This window comes from Aquarana catesbeiana, linkage group LG10 (genome assembly GCF_042186555.1).
Source record: "Aquarana catesbeiana isolate 2022-GZ linkage group LG10, ASM4218655v1, whole genome shotgun sequence".
Lineage (NCBI taxonomy): Eukaryota > Metazoa > Chordata > Amphibia > Anura > Ranidae > Aquarana > Aquarana catesbeiana.
In genome coordinates, this window is record NC_133333.1 from 206661928 (window position 1) to 206686577 (window position 24650).

The window sequence follows — 24650 nt, forward strand, 5'->3', positions numbered from 1 at the left end:
AGTGCCCCCATTAACACTTCCCGTCTAACCTTCGTTAGCCGGAAACCACCATCAGGACCCATAGCAACGATAGTTCCCGAAATTCTCCTTGTGCCATATCTTCCTTCCCCTGCAAAGACCAAAACGCCTGCCACAGCACCCAAGGGTAACAACCTTACCCTTGGGTGCACCTCCACACCCGAAGAGCTCTCTGGATACCATCCTGCAAGCCCAATGCCCACAGATCAATACCCACATCATTTAGATGAACGCCATCTCTCCTCAGGTACCTCCAAGTTTCGAACTCTAACTTCAAATGCCTAATAGCCAAACCCCCATGCTTCACCATGAACTTACTCACTTCCCAGTTAATTTTTTTCTGTGCCCTATTAACACCCTCCACCGACCTGGCCATCCTCCATGTTGTTCGAGCCACTATGTCAGACCAAACGATGACCATTTTTGGAAAATCCTGCATCAACCGCCAAACATCAAATTTGATGTCCTGCGAGACATCTACCATAGATCTCACCCCCAAATTGTTGCCCCCAAGTGCAAAACTAAGACGTCAGGCACCCTGTCCCTCTCCGCGTAGCACCTCAGAAACCAATCTACCCCACAACATGCCCGGGAACCCAAACCACCGGATGCAGGCCTCCTGCCTAGTAAAACCCAACTGCCTACCTTCATATCTCACATCTCCCCTCCTGGCCCCCCAGCACACAAAGGAATGGCCCATTATCCAAACCAGACCTGCCGCCGAACCTGTAATTAGAAGATAACAAAAACAATACCATGACCACTAATATTCTGTAACCTACCCTCCAACTGAAAATACCTTCCCAATGAACCATTCACAGTCCCACCACAAGATGAGGACTAACATGTAACTGGGACCTCCGAGATTCCCACCGCCCAGTGCGTTTTACTGCCTCTGCATCCATCCCATTTCTCGCCACTTTTGTCGCAGCCCCTATCCGAAAGGAATGAGACGCAAATTCCTTCTCATCCAAACCCAAGGCCCTTAAACATTTTCTAAATACGGCCACAAATTGATAACGCGATAAAGGGGGCCCATCCAAATGCATCAAAAAGGCCCCCCCTGGGGCGGGTACCCATAAATCCCTTAACTGCTTCCACCGGGCACAATGCCGAACCCAGCACTGGAAAAACATGCACCAACCTCCCTTTTCCCATTTGATCCGTCTCATGCCCCAAAAAAGGCCAGCAAAAATGTCGCCTTGAACATGGTACACTCATATTCCGAGGAACACCCCCCCCCAAACTGTGCTACAATACCCTTCAAAATCTCAAAGGTTATCGGTCTCCTGGCATCCGTATGAACCACTGATCGCCGATAACCTTTCAGCACCTGCCTCACCCAGAAATCCTTTGTAAAGTCAGGTTGACCTTGTAATTTGAACAAAAACGCTAAACCCACTAACTTTTTATGCAGTGCTGATGCAGACACTCCCTCCTCCATCATTCTTGCAATATAATACAACACCAGGAGCCCCACTGAACCATCAACTGACTCTTCACCCACCTCAACGCCAGCCACTCACACCATACTTTTGAGTACGCAGACCATGTCGCCTCACTTACCGACTTCCTGATCCATCCCGCAACGAGGCCAATGCTATCCCCCACAACCATTCGGGACAAGGCACCCCTTGCTGCTCCGTCTTCGGCGCCAACTTGCGGAACCTGTCCCACTGGAAGCGAGACAGCGCATCAGCGATAACATTTTCAACACCCGGGAGGTGTACTGCATGAATGAAAGCATTCAGTTGCAAACATCTCAAAACCAAGTGGTGTAGCAACCTAATCACTGGCGGGGACGATGCAGTAATCCTGTTGATCACTTGCACCACACCCAAATTGTCCCCATGAAAGCGCACTTTCCAGTCCCTAAACGCCACACTCCATAATTCCACCGCTAACACCACCGGAAACAGTTCCAGCAACACTAGGTTCTTTGTAAAGCCTGCTTCAATCCATGCCTGCGGCCACGGACCCGCGCTCCACTGCCCTTGAAAGAACGCCCCGTAACCTGTGGAACCAGCCGCATCAGTAAACAGTTCAAGGTCAAAATTGCTAACCGGTTCAGACATCCATAGCGCCCGTCCGTTAAAAGACTCCAAGAAGGTATGCCATACCCTCAAGTCATCTCTGTGCTCTTTTCCCAGCCTTACATAGTGTCTTGGGGACTGAATTCCAGCCGTACTTGCCGCAAGCCTGCGGCAAAAAACCCTCCCCATTGGCAGAATGTGACACGCAAAATTCAACTTACCCAATAGCGATTGCAGCCCTCGAAGCTGAACTTTGCGCAACCCAATCATACTTGCGATTTCCTTCTTTAGGTCCGCCAACTTATCCTCTGGTAACCTGCATTCCATTGCCACCGAATCTAGGACAATGCCCAGAAAACCGTGCTAGGTCCCTCAGTCTTCTCAGGCGCCAATGGGATGCCAAACCTATCCGCTATGTGCTCCAATGTCGCCAGGAGCACTGCATAGATTCTGGAATCAGCTGGACCTATACAAAGGAAATCATCCAAATAATGAATGATCGAATTCATGCCTGACACATCCCGTACTACCCATTCAACAAACGAGCTGAACTGTTCAAATAATGCGGAAGATATGGAGCAACCCATCGGCAAGCATTGGTCAACATAAAACTGGTCATTCCAATGGCATCCCAGCAACCAGAAACTATCCGTGTGAACCGGAAGAAGCCGAAAAGCCAACTCCACATCTGCTTTAGCCAGCAACGCTCCCTTGCCGTAACGCCGCACCCACCCCACTGCAGCATCAAACGATGTGTAAGACACCGAGCAAGCTGCCTGATCAATTGCATTATTCACTGATCCTCCCTTTGGAAAAGACAGGTGATGAATGAACCTGAACTTGTTGCGTTCCTTCTTTGGTACCATCCCCAACGGGGATACTACCAAATCGGCAAAAGGAGGTGATGGGAACGGACCCCCCATTCTCCCCAAAGCAACCTCCTTATTTCGTTTCTCAGAAACCACTTCCGGATGTTGCATGGCTGACCTCAAATTGGGCGGGACAGGGGGAATAACCTCCAAAGTACACAGGATCCTAAAACCCACCGTAAAACCTGAATCTAACAACTGCGCCGCCTCCCTATCCGGATACCTACTTAGAAACGGCCGCATTCTGTCCACTATCACTGGAGTCCTCCCTCTTGTTTCCAGCCTCTCCAGCGCAGCCCTTCCCTTGTTTAAAACATCTGGATGCCGGATGAGTCCCTCCACACCCCGAACACTCGTGCTTGTATCGGCATGTAGCTCCAAACTTACAGGTCCCTGTATTGTACTGCCAACAAACCCCCTTTTTGTTTCCGGGCGATTGTCCCTGGGCCGAAGGTCCACCGCTCCCCCCCCTGAAAAAACTGGTTAGGTGCCCGCGACAACGTCATCACACGCATCCACAAGCTGATGTCCTTGTGGTCCCAGCCGTACCGCTCTCTGTTGTCGAAACTGCTCATCATACCGCAGCCATCCTGTACCCCCGTAGACTCTGTATGCCTCCCCAATAGCATCCTGGTAGCAGAAAAGCGTTGAACAATGTTCGGGGTTCTTTTCCCCTATAACACTAGCCATGATCGCAAACGCTTGCAAGCAGTTGGTAAATGTCCTCGGGATCAAACATGGGCCTCCTTTTCTCCTCATTCTCCTTCTTGGAATCATCCGGTTTTACCCTGTCCAAGTTAAATTTTTCTAAAGGCAGCAGGAAAAATATCTCCACGTACTCACCCTTCCACAGCTTTTCCCGCACCTCCTGTTTCAGATGAGCTCCCAGCGGTCCTTCAGAGCAGACATATACCTCGCATTTTGCTTCATCGCCAAACCTGACAATGACAATGCCTCCCCTCTGCCCCCTTTGACGTCCCCTGTGGGGCACTACTCACCGTTGACACCACCGCAGGCGCGGGTACTGCAGGCACAACTGCCTGCACCACTGAGCTCCCTCCACCTGCACCGGCCTCCCCGGCACCCCCAACTGGCGGGACCCAAGCCGACGCTGGCCCCATGGTGACTCTTTCTGCATTTTTATAATTTCTGCACCAAATCCTTTATACCCGCCAAAAAACCCAATAACCCGGCGGACCCCCCGGATGGTCCCACAACCTCCGCACTCAGGTCGGTCCCACCTAGGCTACCACCAACCCCCACAGTACCAGACAATCCCACAATAGGTATAGATGAAGGTAACTTACCGGGCTGCACAGGTGTGGACCCATCAGCCGACCGTCCGTTCTCCTAAGTGGACCCGCCTCTTCATCCAACCCGGACTGTTCTCCTGGGGACCTCAGCTAAGATCCCTCCTCCTCTTCAGATGACAACCCACCAGGCGAGGCAGGCCTGGTTCTTGCTGGAGCTGCCAACATCCGACCCTGCCTCAGCGCAGCATAGCCCTTTGACGATTTCTGGACAGCCTTGCCAGGACCAGTACATTGTCCCTCAGTCCCACCAGCCTCCGCTCTCCCGGGTGCCACTCCTGCCCGCCTCTCTCGATCGCTCTTCCTCCGGTCCCCTGCTGCAGAATTGGAAAGTCCAATGACCGCCGCCATTGCCCCCTGCCCTGTATGTCCTGTCTCATGTGATTGCCTCCTGGGGGCGGGGCCCGCGCTCACGCTTTCCATGCACCTTGTAGGCCGTGCGTTCGCCAATGGGCCCTGTTGCTGAGTACTCAGCGATCCCCCCTGCCATCCTGGAATGATATCCGAGCTCCCCCTGGCCACAACCTGCTGCGCGCTTCGCCACCGGACCCGACAGGGTCCCGGCCTAACTACCCCCCCTGCGCTGCGATCCCGCATGGCGCTCTGGGGAGAACCGCTCCGGCGGTCTGGACCTCCAACCCCGCGTACCTGCCAAAGGCTCAGGGCCTTGTAATACAGTCCCCAGAGTGTCCTGTAACCAAGACCCCCCCCCGTACCGCCACCTCTGCCCGCAGCTGGGCCAAGATCCTCTCCACATCAGCCATGCTGTACTGTTCTCTGAACTTTCCCCCACGCTGTGATGACTCATCATGGGCGGGGACCTTATTTAACTCCTCTATGTCTCCTCCCACTCGGCACCCAAAACTACCACCCATTCCTCTATTTCCATCCCCTGTTAACCCTGTCATGCCAGCCCTACGCTTATGCATTTTATTCTTTGCTCCGGGCTTTTCTAGATAAAAATATGTACTGCCTAATGGGGAAGAAGGGGTAAGTTACATAAATATCTCAAGGGGGTGTAGCCCAGTCTGCATGTGGGCAGGTATAGCTTGGTGAGGCGGCAGTAACCACTCAAAGCAGCCAGATGCAGGCAACAGAACTTGTGTTAACATCTACATTGGGGGACACTTTTTTTTTTTTTTTTTTAATGAACTTGTCAAAAGTTGTGTGTATGTTTTTTTTTCTTTTTGATGAATAAGTAGGTGTACAATGCCGCATATTCATTCACATGCGAGGGGGCCTGGGATCTGGGGGCCTCCTTGTTAAAGGGGGCTTCCTGATTACGATAAGCCCCCCCCCCTGCCCACAGACCTCCACAACCACCACCCAGGGTTGTTGGGAAGAGGCCCTTGTCCCCATCAACATGGGGACAAAGTGCTTTGGGGTGGGGGGGCAGAGCCCCCCTGCCCAAAGCACCCCCTATTTTGAGGGCATGTAACCTGGTAGGGTTCAAGGGGAGACGGTGCTCGCTAACCCCCCCCCTTTCCTGGCCTGCCAGACTGCATGCTCAGATAAGGGTCTGGTATGGATTTAGGGGGAACACCACACCATTTCTTTTTTTAGTTATGGCATGGGGGGTTCCCCTAAGGGTCTGGCATGAATTTTTGGCATGGGGTTCCCCTTAAAATCCATTGTGGATGGACCCCCACACCGTTTTTTTTTTAAACATTTTTCTATTGCCAGCAAATTCGGCAATGTTTTTTTTTCATTCAGCTGTCAGCGGGGAAGCCCACTGACAGCTGATGACTCATCTGTTGATAAGAACAAGGCGGCCCGCTCCTTAACAACCTATTCACTAACACTGTTCACCCTACAACATACAGGGTACTTAACACTGACTCTCTGCACACCCTCCTCTGTCACACAGCTGAGAGGATCATGCTTTCCATGCAGCTCACACTGATACTGTGTAACATCAGAGACCAGGTATGCAATCTCAACCATATTTATAAACATCGATGGATTACCTCTTTTATTCGTCTCCTCTTTCTATGGCACAGGCTTTGAAAGTAAAACTTCTTGTATAAAATCCTACAAACTTAATGTCTCCAACCATAGATGCATCCTCCTTACTTCTTCCTATTGATTTTGTAGATGTGTGTCCAGTCCACCCAGTATTAGTGGCTCTTGTGAGCCCTGGCTTGCCGCCTCTGTGGGGATCATCACCATGGCCAGAATTTGTGAAGCACTTTAGATTTTCCCTTCTTTATTCCATCCACCCAACTATACTCAATGCCTGGATTTCTTGACTAATAAATCCAATCCTTGGGATTGAAGGATGAGGGAGCCTATCTCTCGTGACACATGTGTGTAATGCCCTTGTTGAAGAGACAAATGTTCTGTGAGTACACTTACACATCTATGCTTGTTCAGATTGAGATTTTGCTCTGCCTGTATGCTTTGCTTGGAATATAACAGTCTCCTATACTCAGAGATATAATTGTTTTATATTCTATGTTGGTGCTAAATACAATTACTGCTACATACCCATATATATATATCCTCTTTCTTTTCCTTAGAAACTTTATCAAAACTGCTCCCCTGAAACTCCTGAAGAAGGAAATACACAATACAGAGGGAATTGAGTCTCTCTGTATTCCGAAACATGTAGAGTATCACGTGTTGCCGTACCCTCACCCCAGTAGGCCAATATCGGAATTTGCTGGGATGACGTATTACAGCACCTTAGCAGTTTGATTATATTGTTCATTGTATCTTCCACTTCTCTGATTTTATATCATAGATATTTTTGTATACTTTGTAATTAATAAAAACCTTTGTATTAAATTTTAACTACACTTGTGTACTTGACCTCTGCACCACTTCTTTATTTTCCGGCGATACACTGCCCATATTATCCCCTTCGGGGCACATCTCTTCCACCAGAGACATAACAACACTTTGTATAGATTAAAAAAAGGATATTTTGTTACAAAGAATATAAAATATTATAAACAATTGATCATGCCTGAAGAGATCACATTGATATCTCTCTCAAAACTGGACTATTATTATTGATAAATGGTGCTATGAAGTGATACAGATCAGTTGGTGCAATCTTGGACACATTTAGCCAGTTCTTCTCAACATGTTTCGTGGAATTACCGCTTCTTCAGGAGTATTTGGGAAAGTGGATTATCTGCAGAAAACAATAAAAAATACAACATAGCATACAAAAAATATAGTATATCATGAAAAATCATTACTTTGAGCATTGTATAAATATGCCCCATAGCTGGAGAGAAGTTTCAGCTTACTCAACACTCCCAAATGGACGTACGCACAGGGCCGGACTAGGAATAAAAACCAGCCCTGGAAAAAATTTCATACCAGCCCAATAGCATTAATATACCAGTCCAACATCATTATGTCATTTTCTTATTCGTAAAAGGGTAAACCATGCATTTTAAAGAACATCTGATGAGCGTATTATATATAAAGAAGACAGATATGAAAGCACATAGGGCTTTATATATACAGTAGGGCAAAAAAGTATTTAGTCAGCCACCAATTTTCCAAGTTCTCAAACTTAAAAAGATGAGAGAGCCCTGTAATTGTCATCATAGGTATACCTCAACTATGAGAGAAATGTGGAAACAAATCTAGACAATCACATTGTCTGATTTTTGAAAGAATTTATTTGCAGATTATGGTAGAAAATAAGTATTTGGTCACCTACAAACAAGCAAGATTTCTGCCTCTCACAGACCTGTCTTCTTCTTTAAGAGGCTCCTCTGTCCTCCACTCATTACCTGTGTTAATGGCACCTGTTTGAACTTGTTATCAGTATAAAAGACACCTGTCCACAACCTCAAACAGTCACACTATGGTGAAGACCAAAGAGCTGTCGAAGGACACCAGAAACAAAATTGTAGATGTGCACCAGGCTGGGAAGACTGAATCTCCAATAGGCAAGCAATAGGACATACAAGACCACTGATAATCTCCCTCGATCTGGGGCTTCATGGCAAGATCTCATCCCGTGGGGTCAAAATGTTCACAAGAACGCTAAGTAAAAATTCCAGAACCACACGGGGGGACCTAGTGAATGACCTGCAGAGAGCTGGGACCAACATAACAAAGGCTACCATCAGTAACACACTATGCCGCCAGGGACTCAGATCCTGCAGTGCCAGACGTGTGCACCCTGCTTAAGCCAGTACATGTCCGGGCCCATCTGAGGTTTGCTAGAGAGCATTTGGATGATCCAGAAGAGGATTGGGAGAATGTCATATGGTCAGATGAAACCCAAGTAGAACTGTTTGGTAGAAACACAACTCGTCGTGTTTGGAGGAAAGAGAATGCTGAGTTGCAACCAAAGAACACCATACCTACTGTGAAGCATGGGGATGGCAATATCATGCTTTGGGGATGTTTCTCTGCAAAGGGAACAGGACGACTGATCCGTGAACATGAAAGAATGAATGGGGCCATGTATCATGAGATTTTGAGTGCAAACCTCCTCCCATCAGCACGGGCAGTCTTTCAGCATGACAATGATTCCAAACACACCACCCGGGCAACGGAGTGGCTTCGTGAGATGCATTTCAAGGTCCTGGAGTGGCCTAGCCAGTCTCCAGATCTCAACCCCATAGAAAACCTTTGGAGGGAGTTGAAAGTCCTTGTTGCCCAGCGACAGCTCCAAAACATTAAATCAGTGTAGCGCTGGACATGAATCTAAGTGAATGAACAGTAGTGATAATAATAAAAATTATCATCTAAAAATTATTATAAAACAATCAATATATCACCAGTGGAATAAGCTTTCATCAAAAAATTATGTGCTCAAAAACTTATGAAAAGTCCAAGCAATAATGACAAAATATGAAAAATTTAGTCCAAAAAATAAAGTGCAAAAAAAATGTCCCGTAGACCACTCAATAGTGCTGCCCACCACCGGAGAAAATGAAGGCTTACCAGAAAGCCTGTGACCGCCCTTACTCAGGGGGGTCTAAACAGGCATAGCAGGTCAGTGTAGAGATCCTAAATAGCCGCAACTGATGTCCCTCTGGTCACCTCCGATATCAGCCTCCCAACAATAGCAGAAGACACTCTGGGGCAAATCTACGATTCCAGGAAAATAATCTCCAATGGCCAGTGCTCCAGCAGGAATAAACCATAAAGGAAAGAACAGGGGACTCCAATAGTGTAGAGGACCAAAAAAAGTTTTATTTAAAAAAACAAATGCTTCCTAATGCATCCACAAGCACTGCATAGGTCGCATATAAGGTGCAAATAAGCAATAGCGATAAAAATCCGTCACTAGACAGCAAAATGACACTACCGCCGTTTAGTTTAAAAGCACACATGCGCAGTGCAAGTTCACGTTGGGTCACAACATATATATATATAAATAAAACAGCAATTGCCAGTTAAAAGTGGAGCAATAATCAAGGGGGACACCAGGGATTATGGGAGTGTGGGGGTGGGACTCTGGTGTCCAGAGACCACCTTCCGCATAAAGAAGGTAAGGGGGGGTGGGTTACTGATATGAGGAGGAACCTTTATATCAGGGCCCCTTACATTATTGTATTCACTCCCCTTCTTACATCAGTGACCCCCCTCAGACTGGCCTGGCGGCGCTGTCACTGACCTCCTCTCAGGTGCACCATGCAGGGCTCAGTCAGTCAGCTCCAGCTTGGCAGTTCTGGTTTTATCCCATAATCTCCTCTCCACAGTCAACACATGTCTGACTTCTCCCATGACCCCCATCCCGGCGGCACTCCCACTCTTAGCTCCTCCCCAGACTTCCTTTAGAGACTGCAGACATGATATAAGACAAGAGATGGTCAGAGGTTGCGGACATGATACAAGAGATGGTCAGAGGTTGCGGATATGATACAAGAGATGGTTAGAGGCTGCATACATGATACAGGAGATGTCAGAGGTTGTGGGCATGATACAAGAGATCAATGCAGCCTTATTAGTGCCCATCAAATGCAGCCTCACTGTGTCCATCAAATGCAGCCTCACTGTGCCCATCAATGCAGCCTCACTGTGCCCATCAAATGCAGTCTCACTGTGCCCATCAAATGCAACCTCACTGTGCCCGTCCATGCAGCCTCACTGTGCCCATCCATGCAGCTTTACTGTGCAGGTCCATGCAGCCTCACTGTACCTGTCCATGTAGCCTCACTGTTCCCATCCTTGCAGCCTTATTGTGCCTGTCCATGCAGCTTTACTGTGCCTGTTCATGCTGCCTCACTGTGCCCATTCGTGCAGTCTTATTGTGCCTGTCCATGCAGCTTTACTGTGCCCATCTATGCAGTTTTACTGTGCCCACCCATTCAGTCTCACTGTGCCCATTCATGTAGCTTTACTGTGCCCATCCATGCAGCTTTACTGTGTCCATCCATGCAGTCTCACTGTGCCCATCAATAAGCCTCACTGTGCCTGTACATGCAGCCTTACTGCCCATCAATGCAGCCTCACGTTGTCCATCAATGCAGCGTCACTGTGCCCATCAATGCAGCGTCACTGTGCCCATCCATGCAGCCTTACTGTACCCGTCCAAGCAGTCTCACTGTGCCCATTCATGCAGCCTCACTGTGCCCATCAATGCAGCCTCACTGCCCATCAATGCAGCCTCACTGTGCCCATCCATGCAGTATTACTGTGCCCATCAATAAGCCTCACTGTGCCCATTAATGCAGCATCACTGTGCCCATCATTAAGCCTCACTATGCCCATCAATGCAGCGTCACTGTGCCCATCAATAAGCCTCACTGTGCCCATCCATGCAGCTTTAGTGTGCCCATCAATAAGCCTCACTGTGTCCATCAATGCAGCATCACTGTGCCCATCAATAAGCCTCACTGTGCCCATACATGCATCCTCACTGCCCATCAATGCAGCCTCACTGTCCCTGTCCATGCAGCCTCACTGTGCCCATCAATGCAGTATCACTGTGCCCATCCATGCAGCCTCACTGTGCCCGTCTCTGCAGCCTCTCTGTGCCCATCAATGCAGGTTTACTGTGCCCATCAATAATCCTCACTGTGTTCATCAATGCAGCGTCACTGTGCCCATCAATAAGCCTCACTGTGCACATCAATGCAGCATCACTGTGCCCATCAATAAGCCTCACTGTACCCATACATGCAGCCTCACTGCCCATCAGTGCAGCCTCACTGTGCCTATCAGTGCACCGTCACTGTGCCTATCAATAAGCCTCACTGTGCACATCAATGCAGCATCACTGTGCCCATCAATAAGCCTCACTGTACCCATACATGCAGCCTCACTGCCCATCAGTGCAGCCTCACTGTGCCTATCAGTGCACCGTCACTGTGCCTATCAATGCAGCATCACTATGCCCGTCCATGCAGCCTCACTGTGACCATCAATGCAGTCTCACTATGCCCATCCATGCAGCTTTACTCTTCCCATCAATAAGCCTCACTGTGCCCATCAATGCAGTGTCACTGTGCCCATCAGTGCAGCGTCACTGTGCCCATCCATGCAGCCTCAATGTGTCCATCTCTGCAGTCTCTCTGTGCCCATCCATGCAGCTTTACTGTGCCCATCAATAAGCCCTCACTGTGCCCGTACATGCAGCCTCACTGCCCATCAATAAGCCTCACTGTGCCAATCAATAAGCCTCACTGTGCCCGTCAATAAGCCTCACTGTGCCAATCAATAATCTTCACTGTGCCCCTCCATACAGCCTCACAGTCAGTACCTGGATTACACACAGCGGTCTCTCCGCTGTGTCACGGAGCTGAGTCTGAAATGTACTCCGGCCGTGCTGTGACAAAGGTCCCACTTCCTCCTAGACCAGCTTGTGTGATAGACAGAACATGGCGTCTATTTCCTGCCATTAGATCAGTGTTCTGTCTAACACAGTAAATAAGAGGGGGGGGGGGGAGCACTGCAGCCACAGCCCAAAACAGCCCCAGGGCAGGCAGCCTACTGGGAAAATGTCCCGATATCCCGGTAGGCCAGTCCGGCCCTGCTTATGCACCAATGCATCCCCATATCATCAGAGATACAGGCTTTTGTCTTTAGTTCATAGGACGCAGTGCCTAAAAGCCACCGATATAGGGATGGTCCACCTAGATGTGCCAGGGGCAGAATTGGGGTCGCCATTCCACTGTAGTGGGAAGGTTGATCATGGTGAGAGTCTGTCAGAAACCATGAAATCAGACTGAGACAGAAGTACAGTTAAATCACACTTGTTTAATAATAAAAGTAAATAGAACAAACGTAGTCAAAACTGTTAGAAACGTTTTAAATGTTTATTGTGTGACTATTAGAAAAACAAAAACCCTGAGCGCTGGTTCACACAGGGGCAACACGACTTACAGCGCGACTTAGCAAGGCGACTTCAGCGCGACTTCAGCGCGACTTGGGGCGACTTACAAGGCGACTTCAAGTCGCCTCCAAGACAGGCGACTTTCCAGTGGCCAATCAAACTACAATCTGCTCTGGGGGAGGGAGGGGTTTGCTTGAAAAAAACATCTTCTCTTCCTGTGAAGTCGCTTCACTATAGACCACGATCCGACTTGTAGGCGACTTCCATTGAAATCAATGGGTACAAGTCGCCTACAAGTCGCCTTGAAGTAGTACAGGGACCTTTTCTGAAGTCGGAGCGACTTCAGTAGCGTACATATAGACGGCTCTCATTCACTTACATGGACTTTCAGATGTCAAGCGACTTGGGGCGACTTGAGGTCTGACAAGTCGGATCCCAAGTCGCGGTAGTGTAAACCGGCACTAACACTGATTTTTAAGATGACTTCTGAGCACATTGTTGTATTAACTTGCTCTTTTGTTTGTTTTAACTAACTCCATAGTAAGTTGTAGGATGATTAGGCTTAACCATATATGGTAGAACAGACTGCACAGAGTGTACAGGAAACACTAATTAGCCATGCTATCAGAGTTTCCTCAGCCACTAGAAGCATTATAGCTATATTATTGTGGGTATTAGGAGGCGGGCTGTACATCACTTTGTATGATTCTTACTGCATCTTTTGACTTGTAAGCATCATCCTTTTGTGTCGGCACATCTGAAAATAAATTGTATGTTTTTCAATACATCTGGAGTTTGACCAATCACAGGAGAAGAATAATCCTAACAAAAACATAGCCAGAGTTCAGGAACCGGAACAGATAGTCAGACAAGCCAAATGTCAGGGAGCCGGAGATGTGCGTAGTAAAACAGCAAGCAGGATCTGGAGCCAGAAGGGATGTCAGCCAAGCAAGTCTTTTAACAGAAATGCAGGAGATGTTGACTAAGGCGAAGGCAGAGATCCTCTGGGCTGGACGGCTTAAGTAGGCAGGACTGACGAGCAGGATATCATCAACAGCTGGGTACCTGTGGAGAGATGGGAGCTGGCAATTAGCTGACAGCTGAGTGAGAAGGCAGGGCTGAGACCAGCCCTGAAAGTACCCCCTCCTCAACTACCCCTTCCCCCTTGAAGGACCACCAGGGTTGAGGGGAAAACGTCTATGGAAATCACGGAGGAGGACAGGGGCATGTACGTCCGAGGATGAGACCCAAGAGCGTTCCTCCAGACCGTACCCCTTCCAATGCACCAGGTACTGTATGCACCCATGGAACCTACGGGAGTCAACAATGGACTGTACTTCATACTCCTCATGGTTCTCAACCTGTACAGGGTGAGGACGTGGCACAGGATGAGGTGGTAAAGCAGTGGTAAAGTGGTTGCAGACCAAAGGTTTTAATAAGGAGACATGAAATACATTTGAAATGCACATGTTAGAAGGAAGGTCTAATGCGTAAGCCACTGGGTTAATCCTGCAAAGAATACAGAAAGGCCCAATGAACCGAAGTGCGAACTTCAGAGAGGGAACACGAAGTCGGAGGTTGCGAGATGACAGCCAGACCCTGTCCCCAATCTGGCAGGCGTCTGCGGTCAGCATGGAGTCTGTACCTATCATTAGCATGTTGCAAAGCCTCCTTGACTTGTGCCCAAGTGGAATGAAGACCACAGAGATGCTCCTCTAATGCAGGAATACTCTGCGGAACAAATGCGTCAGCCAACATAGAAGGTTGGGAGCCATAGTTCGCTATAAACAGGGACAATCAGGAAGCAGAATTCAAGACACTATTGTGAGCAAACTTTGCCCAGGGTAATAGGTCTGACCAGTTGTTATGATGGTCAGAAATATAGCAACGTGGGAATTGCTCCAAGGACTGATTGGCTAGTTCTGCGGCCCCATTAGATTGCGGTTGATACACAGAGGAAAAAGCAAGCTGAATTCCCAACTGTGCACAAAAGTCACGCCAGATCTGAGACACAAATTGACTACCCCATCTGAGACAATCACCTTGGGTAGCCCATGTAAGCGAAAGATCTCCAAAAATGGAAGCCAGTTCCTTAGAAGTGGGCAACTTCTTAAGTGGAATACAATGAGACATTTTTGAGAACCGGTCAACCACCATAAGGATAACTGTGTTGCCCTGGGAGTTGGGTAACTCCACAATGAAATCCATAGACAGGTGGGTCCAGGGCCTCTTTCCATTTGGTATGGGTTGTAGGAGGCCCACTGGAAGATGTCGTGGAGATTTACTCTGAGCACACACGGAACAGGCAGCTACGAAGGCGGTTACATCAGCACGTAGGATGTAAATCCACGGGATGGGGCCACTGTAGGACTGCAGAGAGTTTCTCTGGGTCCATCGAAAAACCAGCAGTGGAAATGCCCAGGAATTGAACCTGTTCACGATGGAACTCGCACTTCTCCAACTTACAATAGAGATGGTTCTCTCTTAGTTTCAAAAGCACACGACAGTCATCTGTGTCGTGGCTCTCCAGGGACTTGGAAAATATGAGGATATCATCGAGATAAACCACCACACATAACTGCAACGAATCTCGGAGGACATCGTTAATGAATTCTTGGAAAACTGCTGGGGCATTACAAAGGCCAAAAGGCATTACGAGGTACTCATAATGCCCTTTTCTGGTATTAAACGCAGTTTTCCACACGTCGCCCTCCTTAATACTCACAAGATTGTATGCCCCTCTCAAATCAAGCTTTGTGAAAATCGTTGCTCCCTTGAGGCTGTCAAATAACTCCGTAATCAAAGGAATCGGATAGGCATTCTTAATCGTGAAAGGATTGAGACCCCATCAATACAGTCTCAGTTCACCACTCTTCTTCACGAAGAAGAAATCAGAACCAGCAGTGGACGAGGATTTACGGATGAAACCTCAAGAAAGTGCATCTGCAACATACTCCTCCATGGCCTTATCCTCCAAGACCGACAAAGGGTAAACCCGGCCACGAGGGGGTAGGGCACCAGGTTGAAGATCAATTGCGCAATCATATGGGCAGTGTGGAGGTAAACTACCGGCTTGACCTATTGTCAAAGACATTGCTAAAATCGCGGTACTCCTCCGGCAGGGAGGAGAGTTAAGAGGTGCACAGGACCTTGGCTGCCTTCTGGAAGCATGTCTTACTGCATTGTGGTGACCAGGAGAGAACCTCAGCATGGAGCCAATCAAAAGAGGGGTTGTGCCTCTGTAACCAAGGATGACCAATAACCAGTGGAAACTTAGTTGAGGAAATAACTTGGAATTGGATTATCTCATGGTGAAGAGCCCCTACGGCCATGGACAATGGAACCGTCTCATGAGTCACATGGGCAGGCTGTAGGGGTCTCCCATCAAGAGCCTAAATAGCAAGTGGAGTATTACGCAGCAGAAGCAGAATCGAGTGCTTCGATACAAAGGCAGCATCAATGAACAGGCCTGCAGCCCCAGAGTCGATTAGAGCCTGTATCTCGACCGACGACTCAGCCCAAGAAAGGGTGGCCGAAACCAGGGGCTTATCCTTCTGGATAACTGGGGATGAAACAACGCCACCTAAGGTCTGTCCATGACAGGACCTCAAGGTTCAGGCGTTCCCTGGATGGGTAGGACAAGACTTCAAAAAGTGACCTGCCTGGCCACTATAAAGGCACAATCCCTCCCTCCTCCTAAAGGTTCTCTCATCCGCAGAGAGACACATGAAGCCCAAGTGCATGGGTTCACCTTCACCGATCGCCTCGGTACCAGGAGGCATGGGAGACACGGGTGGGACTGCAAAGCTCGGAGGCAAACATACAGGAGGCTTCCGCAAGCGCTCCTTAAAAGAGAGTCTTTCTCTGAGTCTGGAGTGAATGATGATGGCAAACGTGATCAACTTCTCCAGCTCAGTGGGTATATCTCAGGCTGCTATCTCATCCTTGATGTAATCTGAGACACCATGAGAAAAAGCAGCCACGAGGGCCTTATTGTACCAAGCAATCTCTGCTGCCAGAGTACGAAATTCAATGGCATAGTAGGCAACAGTTCTCGTACTCTGTTTGATGGACATGAGGCACTTGGCAGCAGAAGCGGAGCATGCGGGAACGTCAAATACCCTTTTAAAGGAGGCCAAAAACTCAGGGTAACTCAAGACAATAGATTTTTGCATCTCCCATAGAGGGTTTGCCCAGGCCAAGGCTCTCTCAGAAAGCAAAGATATCACAAAATCTACTTTGCTTCTGTCCGTGGGAAACGCCTGGGGCAGCATCTCAAAGTACATCTCAATCTGGTTGAGAACCCTCTGCATTGGACTGGGTCGCCCCGAAATCGCTGGGGGAGCGTAGCGGAACCAGACATACCTCTTATAGAGGTAATACTGGAGGCAGGTGCCTGCACAGAGACTGGCGCAGCAGCAGGAATGGCCTGCAACACAGGTTGTACCGGAGCAGCCACAGTGGGAGATTCCAGGTGAGCCATAGGACTCAGGAGCATTTGTAACGCTATGGCAAACTGATCCATGCGATGATCTTGCTCATCCAATCTGGAAAAAATAGTGGAAAAGTGGATTGACTGTATCTTCTGAATTCATGGCCTTCGCCTACTGTCAGAAACCATGAAATCAGACCGAGACAGAAGTACAGTTAAATCACACTTGTTTAATAATAAAAGTAATAGGAAGAAATTTAGTCAAAACTTAGCCAGAGTTCAGGAACCGGAATGGATAGTCAGACAAGCCAAACCTCAGGAAGCTGGAGATTAGTGTAGTAAAACAGCAAGCAGGATCTGAAGCCAGAAGGGATGTAAGCCAAGCAAGTCTTTTAACAGGAATGCAGGAGAGCGTCTCTGTGATGTTGACTAAGGTGAAGGCAGAAGTCCTCTAGGCTGGACAGTTTAAGTAGGCAGGACTGACGAACAGGATATCATCAACAGCTGAGTAACTGTGGAGAGATAGGAGTTGGCAATTAGCCGACAGCTGAGCGGCCAGCTCAAAGAAGGAAGGGCTGAGCCCAGCCCTGACACTCTCTAGGAGGAGAAGAGGGGGTGACAATTTCCGATACTTGAGACGGACACAGCCAGTCCATGCCCATTTATTCATCCTCAGTGTCCTCCTCATCTATGTTCAGGGGCACAGGTTTGGACCTGGTTACCGGACAGGGTCTCTGAGAGGTTGTTGGAGCAGATTGCGAACCTGACTTCTGTGGCACATGAACTGCAAACCTGACTTCTGTGGCACATGAACTGCTTCTGATAGGGGCAGTAGGTGATTGCGAAGTCAAGCCTTTAGTGGGCCCATACTTCCCTCTGGGTGAATCTGATATACTGAAAGAGATCAACCAAAAAATGATATAATGATAATGATATAAAGTGCTCAGGGCAAGTTCGACATGCGATGCTCTCTTTGATAGAGATAGAAAAATTTAATGAAGGCATGACCACAGTCCAAGGCTCAGTCCTGATAAGTGCAATAAGGAAGAAAGAAAAGGTGCTCTGTGCTAGAGAGACTCAACACTCCTCCACCGGGTTGCTCGTGTGTGTAAAAGCGAGCTGCTTACCGGATCCCCTTATCCACAAGGGATCAGAACACGATCTAAGGTAAGATCCCCCAGGCAGCTGCTGCTCGCTCCCAATGGACTCCACACCACTCCGATCAGTAACCAATCAGCTCAGTTTAAAATTACTATGCAAAGCAAGGAGGAGAAACCATAGTGCAAACTGCATGACCGTTCATTATAAATAAAAAGTATTGGAACAAAAACTTAGTGGAATAAAACTTATGGCATAAAACATCCACAGTACACGGCCATGACTTCACTCGATCTGCTCGTGCATGCTGACGTCACCACTAGCTCCACCCAATGCATTTCCCCTAAACAGTATATAGACCTAGGAAAGACCCTTTGACAGCAGACCGTCCATAGCTGCTGGAGGTCACCCCTGGGGGGAGTAGCAATGAAAAACACATCCAGAATTTTCTGTAAAGTGCTTATGACATAGGCTGTTCCTAAAATAACACTATGATATATCTGATTTGAGAAATGTCATGGATAAATTATCACCAGTTCACACAGAATGATTGAAAATATAAAAACATTTTTATTGGACCTCTAAGGTCGCATAGACAATCCATAATTGGTATGTCTGCCGCGGGCTGCAGCCGAAACAGCAGCTGAGGGCCATCACAACTTATTCCATCAGTGATTCCTGACTTTTGCGGTGAACTTTTCCACAGCCGAGGATTATTCCCCAACAACTCCATCTGTGGGCAAATAGGCTGACCAGATGTGCTTGGGGCAGTTTGGTGTTTTTAGCATATGGTTATCCATTGAACCAACCAGTTGTGCTTTGTGTGTTTGGTGTTTTTAGCATATGGTTATCCATTGAACCAACCAGTTACAAAATCATAATAATCCAGACTCTGAGACTAGATGAAGAGTCTGGATTATTGAGTCCATTTCTGGTACGTTCCCACTGGCAGAGCATTTCAAACGCCTCTGTCAGAGGGAAACGTACTGGATTTAAACTTTGGACTCTCTTGCCCCTGGAGGTTTGAATGAGGAAATAGAGGTGAGTAGCCTAATCTGACTACTCTCCTCTTCCTCTGGCTCCAGTTCACAATGTCACTCGCAGGTACATGTGTCCATCTAATATACATCAACCCTCATCTAACATTGATTCAACTCTAGTTTTTCTCTGCTAGTCCTCCTCATTTTCTTATTACACTCTTTATTGAGTAGTGTTATACCACCAGACCTATCGTTTCCTCCAAGCACTTGTCAAAAAGGTGCTGCGGATCCCCCCCTTTTTTATTTTATTCAATTCATCCAATTAATTTTAATTTCCTAACTCATTTTATTTTATTCATCCATTTCATTCTTATTATTATTAGCCATCTTTACACCTATTCCAAATTTATTTCCATACCTGTTTATTTACATAAAAAATTTTCACTATTTACTTCATCATATTCTTCATTATCACTTATCATTTATTATTCATTTTTATTCTTATTCTCACTTTTTTATTTATTTATATTTATTATTATTATTTTTATTTCTTATTTTTATTTTTATTTTTATTTATTATTATTTTTATTTTTATTTTATTTTTACTTTCATTTTTATTTTCATCTTCATTTTCATTTTTATTTTTATATTTATTTCTATTTTCCTCTTTATTTTTAGTTTAATTTTTATTAATTTTTATTTATTTATTGTTATTGTTATTTTGATATTTTTTTTCTCCTTTTTTTTCATTCTCATTTTCATCCATCATCATTTTTACAAATTGCACATAATTTTTTCCCCCCTTTTTTCATATTCCGCACATTCTTTTTCCTTTTTTCAGCATCATGTGCTACCCCCTGCTCCATGGGTCCACACAGCACCATCAGCGCTGAAAAAAGGCCTCCCAATCATTTTTACATTGGTTTCACTTTACACATACACACACACAGTCCTTTATCATGTTCGTTCTCATTTTCAGCTTGTTGTTTTTAATGTAATTAATGCACTATGTTATTAACATATCCCGGTATATGATGCAATCTAATCAGCCATTTCCTCAATTGTTTTGCTAAGTTTTGAGTGATCGCAGCATTATCCAATGCACGGAGCGTTCTGTCAACCTATCAGCACTGCCCACTGGCTGTATAACCTGCCCTATCACAGCCCACGTTAGGCCTGAGGAAGGAGCGTAGCTCCGCAACTGCGTCGCCTATTCGTTCCCACTTCCGGAAGTGACGTCATCCCCCTGGTTCTCAGCGTGCGTTCCAACGACAGGAAGTGACAGCATCCATCCAGCGCAGCCTGTCCACCATACACTGTGTTTGTAGGAACCTCAGTCCCCATCAACCTAGGGAGCGCCACTCTCCCCTCACCCTTTTACATATATACCTGTTACCACCCCCTTCCAGATTGGGGGGTGCTAATTAGGGGAAGGCTGCATACCTATCTATCTATCCTAAGCGCGGAGGTAGTCCCATTCCTAGAAAGCCACCTATGACCAGCCGCATCCAGCTTAGCTGTAGTCAAAACATAAGTGAGGGGGTTGTTGCCAGTTCTCACCTCAAACTGAACCCCATACCAGTAATCATGCAGCTTTTCAACAATAGCCCACTTCAGGGCAAGAAATTCCAGTTTGTGAACAGGATAATTCTCTTCTGCCGGGCTTATGCCACGTATACACGATCGCACATCCGACAACAAAATCCATGGGATTTTTTTCGACAGATGTTGGCTCAAACTTGTCTTGCATACATACGGTCGCACAAAGTTGTCGAAATTTCCAAACGTCAAGAACGTGGTGACGTACAACGTGTACGACGGCACTAGAAAGAGGAAGTTCCATACCAAGTGCGCCACCCTTTGGGCTCCTTCCGCTAATCTCGTGTTAGTAGAAGTTTGGTGACAGACAATTCGCGCTTTTCAGCCTCCTGGTTTTTTTGATCGTTACTGCTCTTCAGTTTGTGCTTGTGGGTTCGTTTTTTTATTACGTATTTGATTTTCAGTGCGTTCTTGTTCGCTCGTATCTGATTTTCAGCTCCGGCCTTTGTTTTTCAGTGCTTTCTGTTAGTTCGTTCTGACCAGCCGACCGTTTTGAAGCCATGAGGACCCTCACTCTGGACCAGAGGGTTTATAACTACCGTCTGGCTAGAGCCAGAAGAGTGGTGGAGAACGCTTTTGGGATAATGGCCAGCCAATTCCTTACGCCAATCAACATGGCGGAATATAAACCTAACCATATAATCCTTGCATGCTGCATTCTACACAACTATTTAAGGAGAAATTCAAACCCTGATAGCGCTTGAAGCTGGCCGTCCTGGCTTGCCCCCCCAAAGCGCCCACAAAGTAAGACAGAAGTATGTTGAGTACTTTGCAGGTAGGGGGGCCATTGATATGCCAGAAACTGTTTAAGAAACATTTTATCCTAAATTTTTGGAGCTTAAACTGAAAGAAGATTTCCGTTGATTTACTGCCTGGGTTTCTTTTAGCTGTCTCCTAGGTTCTCCAATAGGCTTTTCTTTTTGGACATTTTCTTCAATAGTGCAAATGTAATTTATTTGATACATGAGGTGACAATCTCTTCTTCAGCGAACTATTATTATGTTGTGGGTCTGCTACACACACCTTGTATTTGTTGTTAATGTATGTAATGCATTACTGACAAAAATATTCATAATTTTCAGCACCATGAATTAATTTTGTGGAGTCATGAAAATGGCGTGATTGTGGCAAATTAGAAAGCACTGTGGGTGTTATTTTTCTAAAGGAAATTCCAGTTTGCACTCCAAGTGCACTTAAAAGTGCACATGAAATTGCACTGAAACTGCACTGGTAGTGCAAAGTGGGTTTGACTTTCAGTAACTAACCCCCATTGTCACTGTAAACACCAACTTACTATAAAAATTGCTATTGAGCATTGAAAGAAGAAGCCACACATTGTTGAGTAGAAAACATTTTACTCAAAGCACATTCACATGTGCGTTAGAAAAGGGTTTTGGAACAAACCAACATATACATAGTTACATAGTTACATAGTAGGTGAGGTTGAAAAAAGACACAAGTCCATCAAGTCCAACCTATGTGTGTGATTATGTGTCAGTATTACATTACATATCCCTGTATATTGCGGTCATTCAGGTGATTATCTAATAGTTTCTTGAAGCTATCAATGCTCCCCGCTGAGACCACCGCCTGTGGAAGGGAATTCCACATCCTTGCCGCTCTTACAGTAAAGAACCCTCTACGTAGTTTAAGGTTAAACCTCTTTTCTTCTAATTGTAATGAGTGGCCACGAGTCTTATTAAACTCTCTTCTGCGAAAAAGTTTTATCCCTATTGTGGGGTCACCAGTACAGTATTTGTAAATTGAAATCATATCCCCTCTCAAGCGTCTCTTCTCCAGAGAGAATAAGTTCAGTGCTCGCAACCTTTCCTCATAACTAAGATCCTCCAGACCCTTTATTAGCTTTGTTGCCCATCTTCGGTGTATATTTTTTTTTCGTTTCACATTGTAAATATCCTTTTTTAGGTTAAACAGCCATGTTTCAAAGCAAAGCATACACAACTCAGGAACTTACAAAGTTCAACTTTGACAAAGTGAAGGCAATATCAGACATGAGTATGTCCAAACTGTGTTGATCCTGCCTTCATCAGATGGAGTGATGTCACCCCTGTAAAAGCCACATTTTGAAGATGCACACAAATTGGGATTCAAACTGGGGATTTCCCTCCTGATCCCATGCCTAATGTCAACATGTACTAACTCCCATCATGGGGATCAATGGACGTGTTTTGGGGGTGCAACCCCTTCCTCTCACCTAATTGAGTTGGGAGGAAGGGGTTGCACCCACAAAACGCATACATTGATATCCCATGATGGCAGATAGCACATGTTGACACACTGTGTGCATCTTCGCAATTTGGCTTTTAAAATACTTTAAAAGTTTTTTTTTTAATTCAAAATTACACGAGAAAACTGTGCAATTTTTGTGTGTTTTAGATTCTGCCTAAAACATCAATGATGTTCTTCATTTTTTTTTAACATCATTGATGTTTTCCTTTATATTATCTAAATCTCGATTGCACCACATTCTCTCCCCGATGAGGATCTGGGCACTTTCACTGGTGAAATGAGATTCTTCTTCCACAACATCCACGTCACCTAAAAGAAAAAAACACACCATGTATTATAAATATGCAGGAACAGATATCTTACCTGAAACTGTGGTCTCAGACACTCACCTGTTGTGGTGCTAATTTCGCCCTCTTCATAAACCTCTCCCTCCTCATCCTCTGCTTGTGGTGTGGGGATTTCCCTTTCTTTGGGAGGTGGGGGGTCCCTGGTGTCCTCAGATGTCCCAAGTCTTTTCTCCCCTATGTGAATAAAAAATAGGTATACTTAGCACACAGATATTGGAGGGCAGAAATAGGAATATAAAACATTGCTTGGAAGTGTCATACAATTGTCTGTTTTGGCAGAGTTCCAAGCTGAAGAACATTTTATTTCCTTTCTAAAGCTGGAATACTTACCTTTTTTGTTAAAGTATCACACATGTAGACACCCCTATAGTATCCACTGGATACTGGATCCACCTGTGTGGGACACCCCAAAAAGTTTGATTCTGGTGTCCCACACTAGTGCTACTGCGTCCAGATGTGTAAACAGCTGCTGAGTGTCCTCTCCTTACACTGAATCAAGTTTGCATTTCATTCTAGTTACAAACCCATCTAGACAACAAACTTATTTTAATACAAATAGGCATGAACAAATGTAGTTAACCTGTATCTGCCTTATGCAGATACAGACTGTACACACGGCCGGACTTTTCGACCGGACTGGTCCGATGGACTTTCCGACGGACTTTTGACAGACTTCCGATTGACTTTTGAATGAACGGACTTGCCTACACACGATCACACCAAAGTCCGACGGATTTGTACGTGATGACGTAGGACCGGACTAAAATAAGGAAGTTGATAGCCAGTAGCCAATAGCTGCCCTAGCGTCGGTTTTTGTCCGTCGGACTAGCTTACAGACGAGCAGATTTTTTGACCAGACTTGAGTAAATCGGAAAGATTTGAAACATGTTCCAAATCTAAAGTTCGTCAGATTTTCGACCGAAAATGTCCGCTGCAGATCCAATGGAGCCTACACATGGTCGGATTGTCCGCCGGATTCGGTCCGTCGGACCAGTCCGGTCGAAAAGTCCGCCTGTGTGTACACGGCATAAAACATCTTGTAAGTGGGCAAACGAACGATGTTTCCTACGACCGATTACTGTGCACATGAACATGAAAGTTGCCATTATAAAATGTACAACAGTAAAGAAAAGCACATGGAGCAGCACGAACGTTAAGGAGAAGAATAGGAACACATGACAAAATACTTACTTTTTTGCAGCACACTCTTGATTCTTCTGTACTGATCGTGCTCCCTCAATTTGAGGTCTGACCATCATTTCCTCAGTTGATCCTTGGATTGTCGCACCCCAAAATTCCTGTGCAGACTCTTCACAACTTTAGGCATGATCTTGGCCTTTCTCACATTTGGGTTTGGGTACAGTCCATACTTCCCATCATAGTCGGCCCTCTTGAAGATGTCCACCGTCTCCACCATCTCTATAAAGGCCATAATTGAGGCCTTCACTCTCCTCCGGGAT